The following is an 11753-nucleotide window of genomic DNA, read 5'->3' on the forward strand; positions in this document are numbered from 1 at the left end:
AAAAGTCTTCTAGATAGATATAGGGTAACTCAATGGCTAACTCCCGTATACTTTCCGCAAGTGAATAATGCGGAAAGGACGAATCGAGTAATTACTTCAGCCATAAGAGCGTTAATTAAAAAAGAGCAGGATCACTGGGATGAGGATATTTATAAAATAGCAAACGCAATCAATAATGCGACTCACTCCTCAAGTGGGTTTTCGCCGTACTTTACTAATTTTGGCAGAAACCAAATAAGTTCAGGAGAAGAATACCAGAATTTGAGAGATATAAACAGTGACACTACACCAACAGCGAAAGAACATTCGGAAAAGATGAACAAAATTTATGAAAATGTGAGAAATAACCTAAAAATAGCTTATGATAAATATTCAAAATATTACAACTTGAGATCGGGGAAAAAAATTGAATTCCAAGTAGGAGATAGAGTTTTGAAAAAGAATCATTTCTTGTCCGATAAATCAAAAGCATTTAATGCAAAGCTGGCGCCAAAATTCTCTGAAGCCATTATAAAAAGAAAAGTAGGAGAGGTGTGCTACGTTTTAAAGGATTTAAATGGAAAGTTGTTAGGATTGTATCATGTATCCCAATTGAAAAAGTTATAAATAACATTTTTTTTTTTTGAAATTTACAGAAAAAGGAAATAAAGCTTATCGTGTACGTATATACACTAGGCAATAATAATCAAAAACAAATTGGAACAAATAAGAAAGAATCATAAAGAAACTAGAGAAAAACATGAAAGAAAGAATGTAAAAATTGGATTAAAAGCTATGTACTTAAACAATGTTGTCTACAGGAAACCTGAAACACAAAAATACGCAAAGTCGGAACGAGTAGAACATTTACGTTCAAAGGAAAAAGAAGGAAATTAAGAACGTAAACGGAATATTAAACACTACTTACCAAAAACCACAAACTTGGCAAAATTAGGGATCATTATTACTCATACTATTGATTCCAGGGTAATGTTTGTGCTAAAAATAGTAAAAAAAATTGTAAATTTGTATATATGTAAATATGTAAAAAGATCAGAACTTTGAATCTTTTAGAAAAAAGACAACAAAAGTAAAAACAAAAAAAATAAGAAAATAGGTGGCTCTGTTGTAGATTTATCGAATCTATATTTTGAGATCGACCAATACAGTTACATGAGAAGAACATAAACAGTTCAGTTTGAGGTCAGTGAACTGATGTATATAGAAAATTTTGAGGAAACGCAAATTTGAATTTATCGAAGAAGCTAGAATGAATAGAAATATAATTATAATAGTAAATGTAAAGGAATACGGTACTTACGTTTTTGGCGAAGCAGATTCAAGGTCCATCCAAAAGCATAGCATTATCAACAAAAAAGCAATAGCCCGGTTTACACAGATCATTTTTACCGCAGCTAGCATTTCTCTCCGTTCGCAGTAGCATTTTTACATCGACTGTGAACAATCGTTCGATAAATAGCAGCAATAGGCTAGACACTCAAACAGCAATAGTATAAAACCCGAGAGAAATGTGCGAAAGAGTAGGGTGATATTCGGTAATTGAAGAGAGTTGGTTTTGTTTCCATATGGTGATATGGTGTGCAATTGGTGATATTAGGTACATTTTTCTATAACCAATACGAGTTCGCTTTGCTTCGATTCGTTTTTGGGTTGGATTAGAATATGTACGTTCAGATAGGTTCAGTATCCAATATATGTATTGGAGTAGATAATTAAACAAAGAAAGTATCCAATGAGTCGATTGGAGATTTTGGTAGATAACTCAGTTAGTGTCGGGTACATGATCCTGAACGCATGGATCTCGGGTTCGTTGAAATAAATTCCGGTTAAGAATTGAAAATGTCGGTTTCGCGCCTCGGAAAAAACGTATAGTGTAGTTTATTCGGTTTAAGTGGTACAAAACTTGGTTTATTTGTTGTATATAACTGTATAGTGTAGAGTTCGGTTTAATTGTTGTATATAACTGTATAGTGAATAGTTCGGTTTATTTGTTGTATATATCGTATGAGGTGCGGAAATTTAATTAGGTAAAAAAAAAAAAAATGCTACACATTTTTTTTTTGGGAAAACTGGGGGATGATGAAACGGGTGAATTACCGTTTCATTGACATCCCTACATATAAGTGTGAACTTGCGCCTGTGAGATAGGCAGCAAGGGTGAAAGTGCTCGAATTAATATGAAGGAGAAATATGAGTAAGAATTTGATAATGGTGATAGGCAGTTGTTGGTAATAGTTAAATGGGACACCAAGAAAGAAAATTTTAATGTGAAATTTTAGATCAAGAAAATGAAACCGGAAACAAAGGAAAAATAAGAAAAGTTAGGGGTCTTGACTTGGAAAGAAATTTCATTTGGTCTTTCCCGTTCAGACCGCCGAACAAGTTAGATTAAAAAGTGAATATTTCGTGAAGCTGATAAAAAGTTAATCAAAGTAATATATAATAGTAAAAAGAAGAAATGAATTCAAAATTAATATAAAGTTTTTAAAGCTATTTTCAGAATTAAAGTAAAAGTTTTAATATCCTAATAAAAATCGTGAGTGAGCAGGTGAAAACGTTAGGAAAAAGTAAGAATTAATTAAAAGTTATAATTTTCCAAGTGTTAATCAAAGTAATTACTATAGGCAGAAAAAATCGTGAGAAGATCGAGTGCTGCTACAATAGGGAGAAAAATTTTGGTTTAACGTGAGGTAAATGGTGTGATTGGTATGGGCTACGAATCTTGGTGCTAACTTTTTTTGACTTTCGCAGTCACCAGTCGTGACCACGATCCGTTGGGTGGTTTGTGGAAGTGTGGAGAAAAGAGACCCACGTTTGCGGTCTCGCAATGTGCATGCGAACACCACAACTGCAAGCATACGAATAATAGCACCTACTCGGTATCATCCGTGCTAGAGATCAGGCGGCGGCGATCCCCTGGATATATTCTTTGCCTCGTGGCTGCGGGCCACCAAGAGTATACCCAGAGAGCGTGGTCATCGGATTTGGTTGTTCGGACTCGCGTGCACCACCCGTCACCACGTGGTAGCAAGGATTCGCGAGCGGTTTGACTGGGGAAAGTCTGCCACAGCCAGCGCGATCGCCCATTCTCACGTCCCGGGAAAAATCCATGGTAGACCGTCTAGATCGTACCTCCCACCGAACCTTCCACCACCCCCCGAACCGGCGTAAGATCGTGTCGTTGTTTACAACCGCCTGGGAGCAGTCGGTTTCCGAATTTCGCCAACGAAGCCTCCCGACGCTGCACCTTCGTCGGGCCAACGAATCGTCCTACGGGTAGCTAGAGAGCGGCCCAGACCAGCAGCAGCGAGCGTTCGAGAAGACGGCGGCCGTGACCCAAGGCCGACGTCGCCAGAGGCTACGACACGAAGATAGGTATACCTTTACCTCAAGCGCTGTAAGTACCACCACCATTACGCTCCGGCACCAAGCACGTAACCTTGATTTAACCACCAACATATGAACACTCCAACAGTGTGGTAGTGGGGATAGGTTTAGAGAGAGAGAGAATTGTATTGCTCATGATTATACAGAGTTGCAAGAGTGACGTCACTATTAGGTTTTTTTTCTGAATTCAATACAGATAAACGATATGTTGCAACAAAATATAGAATCCAATTAGAAAATAGCTTTAAAGAGATTAAAGTGCTTAATTTTATTTTAAATTGAATTTTAAATGCATGTTTCTTTTTACAAGCTTCAAATAAATGGATACTTAGATAACAAATGAAATTTGGGAATAAAAAGGATTTTTGGAGAGAAATTTTTGGATTTTACATTTGGGAAGGAAACCTTGCGATTGAGGGAGAACCTAAGGAGGTGGATTCTGTAAGTGACTGAATATAGAGTTGGCTGGGCAAACGAACCGTGAATTCTGGCAGACGACTCACCTCGTCTGGCGCGTAAGCTAGAATTTTGGAGGTCCTTGCAGGATCCTCCTTACAAATCTTATACAGGTACCCGGATATCCCCAGACGCAGGAGCGCATCTGTAAAAGCCGCCGAACTGGTGCCATTGAACGCGTTCCTTACAATAGTGCACAGTAGTGAATCCCCCTCCTCTTACGCATGCGCGCTGTCTCGGAGGTTTTTGTAACCGACAGGATAGCGTCTACAGTCGACCTCCCCTTCCGGAAGCCGATCTGGTTGATCGAGAGACCATTTACACCCTCGGTGTGCCTTAACTCCTATTCAGCATGTTTTTTCCGACCACCTACCCCGCCGTGTCGAATCAGGCTCTGCCTTTCCCAAACTTCTGGGAAAACTCCCTCGTCCAGACATTTCTACAAAGCAGACCTGGACATCTCGGAAGCCTCTGCATTAGCTACTTTTAGGCCAGATTCGGAACTCCGTCTGGACCTGGGGCCTTACTTACGCTCAGGGACTGTGCTATCGCCGCAAGTTACACATCGGTGAACCTCTCCTTATCGCCATGGCGCGGAAAAAGCTCCTCCAACATCTCTTGAGATTGCTCTGTGGAAGCCATTACATCTCTCGTCTTGTCCATCACGATTCTGTAGGCATCACCCCATGGATTCGCATTGGCATTCTGACAGAGACCCTCGAAGCAGGCCTTCAGCGCGGCTCTAGCAGTGGCGAACGCCACCGGTCGTTCGTTTCGCTCTTCCTCAAATCGTGCTCGCTGCATCCGCCCCTAGCTCGTAGGCAGGCGCGGCGCAGGTCCGCAATCGCTTGAGTCCACCAGTAAGCTGGAGGTCTCCCATTTCTAGGGTGGACTCGTCTAGGCATGGCTGCATCGCACACACACGAGAGCACCGCTACCAGCTCGTCGCCGTCAAAATCAAATAGGTTTCGCTATCGGCGGAGCGCCTCTTAAATATCTCTTCGTCGAAGTATGAAGTTTTCCACCTGCGAGGACTTGGCTCTGGCCTAGCCGCCTCTTCCTCTGCCAGTGCCAGCTGTTCTTGTAGTCGATACTGTAGCGAATCGCTAGGTAATCGCTGTGAGTGTAGCCATCATCTACTCTCCAATTCGAACACTCTGTTCCGGCTACCTTTTGTACATTATCCATATCAGCATCTAGCATAGCCAGTGTTTCTAGCAGGATCTGAGCTCGCTGGTTCGTAAAACGTCTTCCATACTCCACGGCCCAGGCATTGAAGTCACCTGCTTTTACCGCTGGCCTTCGCTCTGTCAGCACTGTTGTCATACATCACAGCATCTGTGTGATCTGTTCGATCGACCACCGCGGAGGCGCATAACAGCTATAAAAGACCCCTTTTACTTTGGCGACCACCACCAACTCCTGGACGGGGTATTTACCCGTCGTCCATATTGCCACCGTTTTTCAGGATCTATCCGAGACCCAGTTGCTGTTGCCAGCGGTTACTCGGTATGGGTTAGCTATGATGGCGATATCCGTCCCCCACTCAGAAACTGCCTGACGAAGCAGTTGCTGAGCTGCGTAACAGCGGTTCAGGCTCAGCTGCGTTACCTGCACTGTGATTTGTCAGTTGCGGCTTTTCTGAAGGCCAGTTTTGGTTGCAACTGTGAAGGAATGTAACTTGGAAATGGCCATTTCAGTCTCGACAAAATTCAAATACTGCTGTTTAAGATTGTCCAACATTTCGGTCGTATATAGGACCTTCAGCAGGGACTCAAGTTTCTGAAGGCCGGGTGCCTTGGACCTCCCGTTGGGTGCTTGTTGCTCGCGGATTTCCCAGAACAAATCGAACACATGGGTGAACTAGTGTAGACTTGTGGCTCATGGCCTTCGCCACCGCATAGCCTGCACTGCTTACACCTTTCATGGCCTTTACAGTCCCATGACTTACATTCTGGTTCCAGATACCTGAACCAAACCTCCGGTGGTTCGTGCAAGGTCAGTTGACATACTGACCAGCCCACCTTGAGCTCCCCTAGTTTAACGGACTTTTTGCGTCTATCACAGCTAGCTGTACCAAGCCTATCTGTGTCCCTACCGAGCCTTCTTCGGTTAAATGCTTGTTATCATATTCTGCTGGATAACTGAACAACATATTTTATTGTTATTCATAATATACAGCTATGCTGTGTGACAACAATAAGAAAATTTTACGATCAAGATTTGTGATCAATGAATTTTCTGAAGTGTTTATCAACTCTTTAGAAATCCAATGCACAGTTTTGTTTATTTCTGTATGTATTGGACATACAAATCAGCTGAATAAAACTATCAGCTGAGGCTGATTTGAGCGTAGCTGCATGTGAGAGTATACAATATAGGGTAACCAATATAATTTGGACCCCCATATATTTTGGACCCCCTGGGTCGTATTTTCATAATTTTCACAGTTTTAATGAAGAGATGACGAAAGTTTTTAGAATCATTCGCTTAATAAGATTGTTCTGCAAGAGCAGCAATCATTTCCTGACTGGAAATATCATTATTTGCCTTGAAATTATTTTTTGTTAATCTCGTCATTCGTGCGAGTGTCTCGGCATGTTTACGAAAAGAGAAAGTGGTGCTGGGGAAACTTGATGATGTAAACAAAAACATTTATCATTCTAGCGCATTAAATTCACAAAGTTCGTCTAATCATTCTTTGTCAATCAAGTAATTAGGATGTGCTCCAGCATATTCAAGTGGCAGATTCTTCCAAAATAGTTTCAAGTGGGTTTAAACATCGGGTGTCCAAAATATATACTAAAGAGGGTCCAAAATAAATTGGGGTGTCCAAAATAGTTAAAACTGATGCTTCAAAAATCAGTTATTTTCATCAAATTTTCAGCCAGAAATGACCGTGTGGATATTTTTAACGGGCAGTGAAGGCTTTAACGGTTATACCAACATCATCATTATGTGCAACACCCTCTGAATCTGTTTGATTTTAGCTTAAATTCAAACTAATGTCCTCTAGGGGTCCAAAATACGACCGTTACCCTACGTACATAAGCATAGGCTGATCGACGATAACCATATCTGTGCTCGCTCAGTTCACTCTTCATCACTCAGTGAGAAAAGAACGAACAAAAGGAAAAGCGGTAGCGCGATCTCAGGTGAAATCACTGGTTATGCAGACAGATGTTCAGCATGCCTACCTACCTGCATTGGTGATTGAAGGCAGCTCATACACAGTCAGTAAGAAACGGCGTTCATGGAACGAAAGATCAACGTTAAACTAACATCCATGTTTTGCGATAAATTCCACGGTACTTGGACTGCTGTGCATTTACAACCGTGACGCTTTATATTCAATTATGTTTGTGAGGTACACAGCAAGTTTCTTTCGCAGTGCATCCATCTCGGAAAATATGCAGTTTTTTCTCCGTCCCGACGGCGACACGTCTTCGATGAAGTTGGTTATTCCTTTTTGGGGTTCTCATATTTCACGCTGTGCTGCGGAGCATGTTGCGCGTCCAAATACTTCCAGTGTGTGACAAATGCCAACAGCTGGGACAGGATCTACTATATGTGACAGACACACATGCCGACAACATAAAGTGGTACAAACTGCTTTCACTGTTGTTTACCACCGCTTTGGTATGCACTTGATTCAACAGCAGGCAAACTATTAGTGACACAGATAAAGACGTAGAGGATAGCAAGAAACGATGAGACACTGGTTTGCTGGATGCGTATTGAAAGTAAGGAATCGATTATTTTACGTGTCTGGCCATTTATCCGAATTCCGAATGCCATTTGACCGAGTTATGATCAAACATATTCAAAAGTGCAGACAATTTTTGGGTTACCAATAGCGCACTTAAAGTGGTTGTCCAAATTCTCAGTGAATATTTACTCTTCTTGGAACATTGACTATTATTCGTAGATTAATTTTAAAGAACTTTTTGACATTATAGTTCTGAATGTGATCATAAGAAAGGCTATTATTTCAGCCTAATCATTAGTTGGCATCAAAACGGCCGTTATTATTATTGGAGATTTTCCCTTCTTTACATAAAAGGCTTTTCTGCCGAGTTATACTAATAAGGAAAACAGTGGCATGATCACTTAAGTTCATCACTTTTTTTTTGGCCAAACGACAATCGACCAAATGATCTGATACTATAGGCACAACTGAGAAACATTTTTCAGTGTTTTCATTGTAAATGTTTTAGTGTAATATTGCGGATTTAGACCTTTTGTAGAAAGTCTTCAATAAGTTACTCTCCCCTATTCACATCTCTCGTGTGTGAATGAACACCAACAACTGTAGCAAGTGGCGCGAAGCTCTTTGCATAACAAGCCATCCCAACCCAGTTGCTGCCACGATATTGTGTCCAGTCCACCCTGAATCCCAGTGTTGATGTTCGTTTTCATAATCGAGCGGCGATGATTTGTAGGTAATCGATACCATACATTCCCGTTGTTCATTTTTGTCTGGCTGGTCTGACGCGGTTCATTCATTGGGGTCCACTATAGTAGAGGCTGGGCTGTGCTGGACGGACACACACGAGCACATTCCGATTGAGGGTTACGAACCGGTTCGTTTGTATCGTAGATTGGTTATATAAACATAAACTGAATTAACCATTTACGCGGAGATCACTAAATGGCACCAGAGGGCAATAGTGAGTCTCTGCTAGATCAGCTGTCCCTCTGGGATGGCGGAACAGTAATACAATAATAAGCAAGAAGTGAAGACCTGAAAAGCGGAAAATAGGGAGATAAAACTACTTTATCGTACTAGAGGGACCGGCATCCTAAAATGATTGTGATGTTATTTGTTGTACATGCGAGTGTCGAGAAATAGTGTCGCACGATTGTATCGTTTTAGCGATAGGTCGACGGGTGCTCGAATGAATGATTGATGATCGGTGAACAAGCTCTCTTTGAAAGATGCAGTAAATTTATCTGTTATTTTAAAATCATCCTTCAGATATTTACTCAACAACAACTGCAAAGTTCGTCACGGCCAAATTTTTCAATAAAATTTGTGTTTAAAAAAAATCTCCTGCATTTTTGTACAGTTCGGCACCTTACGGTGCTGGCCACACTGATTTGATCCGTAATTATGCGTCAGTATTTTGCCTAAGTTTGTGCGGTCCGTCACTGTTAGTGTCGGCACGGCACAATATTTTGTTTCAATATATCGATTTCATGGCAAGTAGCATATTGGTTCACCAGTCCTCTCAATTGCGAGGTGACGCAAAATATTTTTCATTCCATAAATTTTCATGGTCTCACCATTCTTCCAAATTGTGAGGTGACACATTTGTGTGTATACTGTACGATTGCATGAATCGCATCGCTTACCAAAGTGTATCCCTGATCTATGTAACTATCAATCCCTCCCTACTAACAAAACGCCTTCCCGTGACAACTGTGGAGGGTCCAGTAGTACATACAACCTCTAGTAGCAACAGTTGTCGAACTAACATTCCTTCCCTTCCCCGGTAGACCGTAAGGACGTGGCCAGCGCCGTTATTGACCCAATAAAGTTTGAGCTCTCGAAACGTGTACATTGAGGATGGTGGCAAATCCCAAGCCCCAACCAATTGGTTCTCTGTGCAATTTCGCTAGCTCAGGTCAATCACGGAGTAGCAACTACGAAGTGTACGGTCACCAATGCTCATGCTCATGCTCATGCTAGAGGGACCGACATCCTAAAACTTCAAATTTCATAAGATTTCTATGGGTTTTAAGGAGGTTATGCATAATAATGCGAAGGAACCCTAGTTAGGATGGTAGATTGTATGACCTACAATCAAGGCAACTCCGTTGAGCTTACCAATTGACAGAACATATTGATGAGGCTGTGTGATCATGAACTTTGTTCATAATGCATCTAAGGATTACAGGCTACGCTTGACCAATAACCAATAGAGGCCATGCACAAATTACGTCACGCTTTTAGGGGGGAGGGGGTTTGCATAACGTGACGACCCACACAAAAATTTTTGAGATCTCATACAAAAAGTGTGACATAGGGGGGAGGGAGGGTTAAAAAAGGTCGATTTTTTCGTGACATAATTTGTGTATCACCCCACTCAAATAAAGTTTTATATGTATGAGTGTATGTGATAAAACTTATTCGTAATGCAACGAGAGATTACTAGTAACATACTTGAAGGCCCATACGACATCAATTATTAGTTTTAATCGTGTTTGAATTTGACGTGAAAATGGCTTTTCGGTTTTGATAAAATTGAAGTATAGCTATTTGGATGTAAATCTGCTGCTCAAATATCTTCGGGCTATGTGAGGGTGGACCGACTGAAACCTAATTCTCTCTTCCATACTTTCGTGGTACGTCCGTTAGCGGTGACTTCTGGAATGATGACTACGAAAAGGGGGAGGGACCGTACATGCGTACTATCTATTGGTAAGCGTTCCACCAGCTTCCAACACCGTTGTTGGACTCAAGCTCACGGATAGGGGGAGGGGGGAGGGGTCAACTCAACTTGCTGTTGGTCGGCCAGTCATTTTCTCTGTTCTACTTTGTCCCCCCCTACACATCCTGTCAACGTTGTTGTGCAGAGTGATATCTCTAACGCATATCTCCTGCATACTCAACCTTTGCTCCACGAAGCGAGGGCATTCTGGACATGCGGGACTGCCGCATTTTGACATGCTCGGTATGAGCCATCTGTTCACTTACCCTCGCTGGAGGAATTCCATTCTTTCTGCCACTTCAATATAGACGATGTTCTGACGATTCGTCTAGTGCCTCTTACTAATGTTTTGTGGCTTCTTAGTCTTGACAAAATCAAAACGCTGCTATGTTGTTTTATCCGACGTTTCGGTCCGTTTGGGACCTTCTTCAGGGACTCAATAGTTACTAACATAACAGCGTTTTAATTTTGTCAAGACTGAGAAGCCACAAAACATTAGTTTCCAACTACAGTCGAAAAAACCAACGTAGTAGCGCCTCTTATGCCGCGTAACTTGAAGCACTCTTCGTCCTCTGCCAGAGGACGAAGGTCGGCTCCAGAGGCACGTTCTCCTCCATTTGGGCAATTTGTGAAATCACTAGTGTTATGGGTATCATGCCCGCTAGCACGCATACCGCGCCCTTGCCACCGTGCGGAATGCGCTGCAATCAGCCAGTGGGTACTGTCGCAAACCACTTACGTTTACTCTAGACAACTGCCAAGCTATTTGACATTATCTTTGACAATGTCGTTAATGTCATGCTTGCCCTTTTGCAGGCATTTTCCAAGTGGCTTCCGAATTATCGTCGTTCATAACCCGCAATGGATTATCGGCAGGAAGTGCGTTCAATGTTGGTCAGCAGGAGTAAAATCATTTTATTTTGTATGGCGAAAAGCATCTCGAAATGAAAAGCTTTAACCAGTCCCCCACTTTGCCAATTGCGTGCTTTGCTGTCAGTTTCATTTCCTCTATCGACTAGCCGTATACCACGTGGGTAATATCAACGCCAAAGCCGACCAGCTTCACGCCCGGTGGAAGTTTGAATCTCAATACGTCATCATACGCCGCGTTCCATAGTACACTAAAACCTCATTTTATGCATGTTTTTTTTATGCACTTTTAATTTATGCACCTTTTTTTATGCCCTGCATAAAAAGAGGGAAAGCTACTCAGAACCAATATTGTGCATAAGAATATTTAATAATGACAGGAACTATTACAACGGCATCCGGGGGGTGTTTACATATGAGAGCAAAAGAAGGTTACAGGTTCGTTTTTGGGTGTTTCCGAAGGTTTCATGTGCGTTACATGGGCTCCGAGTGGGCCTTTAGAAGATTTCGGAGTCATTTAAGGAGTCTCAGAGCATTTTAGGCTGGTTTCAGAGCCGTTACGGAGGCGTTTTTAGGGGTTTTGGTTTAGGAGGATTTTTTCAGACA

Source organism: Aedes albopictus, chromosome 1 (assembly GCF_035046485.1).
Source record: "Aedes albopictus strain Foshan chromosome 1, AalbF5, whole genome shotgun sequence".
NCBI lineage: Eukaryota > Metazoa > Arthropoda > Insecta > Diptera > Culicidae > Aedes > Aedes albopictus.